This window comes from Malaclemys terrapin, chromosome 12, assembly GCF_027887155.1.
Source record: "Malaclemys terrapin pileata isolate rMalTer1 chromosome 12, rMalTer1.hap1, whole genome shotgun sequence".
Lineage (NCBI taxonomy): Eukaryota > Metazoa > Chordata > Testudines > Emydidae > Malaclemys > Malaclemys terrapin.
The window spans coordinates 37,450,484-37,454,340 of record NC_071516.1 but is presented as its reverse complement, the minus strand read 5'-3'; positions in this window follow the sequence as shown (position 1 = coordinate 37,454,340).

Genomic DNA, 3,857 nt, shown 5'->3' with positions numbered 1-3,857 from the left:
TCTTTTATCTTTAAATAATTTCTTCTTCTAAGAATCTGATTGATTTTTCATTGTTCTTAAGATCCAAGGGTTTGGGTCTATGTTCACCTGAACCTATTGGTGAGGATATTATTCTCAAGCCTTCCCCAGGAAAGGGGGTGTAGGGCTTGGGGGAATATTTATGGAGAATAGGACTCCAAGTGGTCCTTTCCCTGATTCTTTGTCTAAATCACTTGATGGTGGCAGCATACTGTTCAAGGACAAGATGGGAATTTGTGACTTGGAAAAGTTTTAACCTAAGCTGGTAAAAATAAGCGTAGGGGGTCTTTCATGCAGGTCCCCACATCTGTACCCCAAAGTTCAGAGTGGGGAAGGAACCCTGACACCAGCTTTTCTAAATAGTCTTTATCCTGTTCTTTTCCCACTGAGGGCTGCTCACCTCTTCCCTATACTGTGCTGCCCAGTGCAGCAGTCTGGGAGCTGACCTTGTCTGTGAAGACCGAGGCAAAAAAAACATTGAGTACTTCAGCTTTTTCCACATCACCTGTCACTAGGTTGCCTCCCCCATTCAGTAAGGGGCCCACACTTTCCCTGACCTTCTTGTTGTTAACGTACCTGTAGAAATCCTTAATGTTACCCTTCACATCCCTTGCTAGCTGCAACTCCAATTGTGCTATGGCCTTCCTGATTACACCCCTGCATGTTCAAGCAATATTTTTATACTCCCACTGAGTCATCTGTCCAAGTTTCCACTTCTTGTAAGCTTCCTTTTTGTGTTTAAGCTCACCGAAGATTTCACTGTTAAGTCAAGCTCGTCGCCTGCCATATTTGCTATTCTTTCTGCACATGTTTTGTTCCTGTTCCCTCAATAATAATTCTTTATAATACAGCCAGCTCTCCTGGACTCCTTTCCCCCTCCTATTAGCCTCCCAGGGGATCCTGCCCATCAATTTCCTGAGGGACTCAAAGTCTGCTTTTCTGAAGTCCAGGGTCCATATTCTGCTGCTCTCCTTCCTTCCTTTTGTCAGATTAACTCCACTGATGTCAATGCGGCTGGGCTGATTTATATCAACAGCAGATCTGGCACATTTGTGGAGTTAAATTGGTGTTAATTTTGTGTGAGAGAGTAATCAGACCTTGATTTTGTGCCAAGAAAATACCCGTTAGACTGCTTGGTCACTTGTGCCTGTTCCATGGCCACTGAAAACAAGGATGGGGAGTTGTCTTGCTTGTGTGTATAAATCAGGAGTGGTTCACTGGAACTAAAGGAGTGAGACTGGTGTAAGACTGGGGTATGTGGTAGAAGATGTTTGGGGTAGATCCTCAACATATCCATGTAGATCCATTGACTTTGGTGGAGCCAAAGCAATTTGAAGCATCTCTGAACCTGGCCTATTACCTTCAATGAAGCAATGTCCATTAACACCAGCTAGAGTCTGGGCCCATTGGCTTATAAACCACCAGACATGGTCTAGCCATTAGAGGGGGGCAAGGAGCCACACTGTGTTAGCCTAGGTCATGTGGACATTTAGGAGTGTGGGAGGTGATGAGACTCCCTAGAATTTACAGGGAAGTTTCTCACCATCAGAGGGATGTGGTTCTGGGGCAGCCTCCCAAGGGGAGTTATTGGGGGGCAAATGACTGAAGTAGTTTTCAGAGAGAGATGGACAAATGTCTGAGTGGGATTGTATGATGGGGTGGCTTGTGATGGTGGTGGGCAGGGCTCAGCACCCCAGGGTCCCACTTGCAGCTTATGGTGGTGGCTATATTGTCCAACAGTGAACATTGTGACTCGCTTGTGGAGCAGACCCTAGTGGAGTTAAAGGAGTCCTTGGGAACTTGTGCATAACTCTCCCAGACTCTTTGAAAATCTCAGCCCTGGTCCCAGACCAACCTCCTGTCTTCTCTGTAGATGTGATGCCTCCAGGGTTAGCTTCGACAAGTGCACTTGCTTGATAGGTGAAAAGCAGGATTTCATTCTCCAGGGCTCTCAATTAAGGACCAAACTAACAAGAGAGTGAAAAGAGGCCTTAGGCTGGAATTTTAAACTGTATTTTAAATTTTTTTTTTGTTATTGTGCTACATACTGAGGTTGCTGGTCCTCTTTTCCATATCAAACCCCATTCCTCTGCCCATCCAGTTTTTTTTTAACCATTTGTCATAGATCAGGTTTTCTAAAGCTTTCATCATTTTTGTTGCTCTTCACTGAACTCTCTCCAATTTGTCCACATCTTTCCTAAAGTGTGGCACCCAGAATTGGACACATTCCTCCAGCTGAGGTCTCACCAGTGCTAAGTAGAATGGGACAGTTACCTCTGGTGTCTTACATATCACGCACCTGTTAATACACCCCATATGATATTAGCCTTTTTCACAACTGCATCAAATTGTTGACTCATATTCAATTTGTGATCCACTCTAACTTCGAGATCCTTTTCAGCAATGACATCACCTAGCCAGTTATTCCCCATTTTGTAGTTGTGCCTTTGATTTTTCCTTGGTAAGTGAAGTACTCTAAGAATGGCCATACTGGGTCAGACTAAGGTCCATCTAGCTTAGTATCTTGTCTTCTGACAGTGGCCAATGACAGGTGCTTCAGAGGGAATGAAAAGAACAGGCAATCTTCTCTTTATTATCTTGTCTTTACTTTACATTTGTCTTTACTGAATTTCCTTTTGTTGGTATCAGACCAATTCTCCAATTTGTCAAGGTCATTTTAAATTCTGATCCTATCTTCCAATCCCTCTGAGCCTGGTGTAATCTGCAAATTTTATAAGTATATTCTCCCCTCCCGTTATCCAAGAAATTGATGAAAATATTGAATAATGGCCTTAAAATGCCACCAGAAAAGAGTCCAGGTTTTGATCTTAAAGCTATGGTTGGAGATTTTCATCTAGGGGACTGGGATGCCTCATCCCCATTAAAACTAACTGGAATTTGGTGGCCAAATGTCCACAGGCAACCTTGAAAATCTCATCACTGGTCATGCTGGCCCCACCATGAGCACAAACTGGGATGCACTGTCCAGGGACTAGTTTCTTCTTTGATTGTTGCAGAGTACTGGACAGGAATTTGTCCCTGGAGATATTATGACATGTAAGAAGCAATAGCCTACTTCTCCACAAGAGAGGTGAAGCCGTGTTACTCTGCGGTGTGGCCTACTTGAGCTAAAATCTCCCTGAATTAATTGTACTAGATCTGGTCAAAACATTAGGGAGGGGATTAGAATCCTCTCTCTCCCTTAAAACAATTCCAACTTTCTTTAAATAACTCATAGAAATTTAGCATTTAAAAAAAATCTACCATTTTTGTGAGGTTTTGTAGAAACTTTGTTCCCATTTTTGGGAGAGTTCAAATTAGATTAAAAGATTTCAAGGCCAGAAGGGACCATTGTGACCATCTAGTCTGACCTCCTGTATAGCCAGGCCAGAGACCTGCCCCACAATAATCCCTAGCACAGATTATTTACGGAACCATCCACTCTTTTGATTTGAAACTTGTCACTGATGGAGAATCTATGAAACTACGAAATACGTAATTAATAATAAACTAGGAGTGATTTTCAAAGGGGATTAATGGAGTTGGGCACTCCTCTGCTGTCAAAGGCCAAAGTGATTTAGGCACACAAATCCAGTAGGTTCCTTTGAATATTCCAGCCTATCTGGATAATGAGAGCATGAAGTTGTTTCAGATTAGATAAAACTCTATGAGGGATAGAAACTCATCTTCCTCACGGCAGACCATTCACTAGCTGATCATGATGAGACTCCGCCATGGGCAGGTTATTCAAGAATTGTCCTCCATGGAGCATATTAGACTTTCCTCTGAATCAGGTACTACTGGGCACTGTCAGGGACAGGATACTGGATTGGATGGTC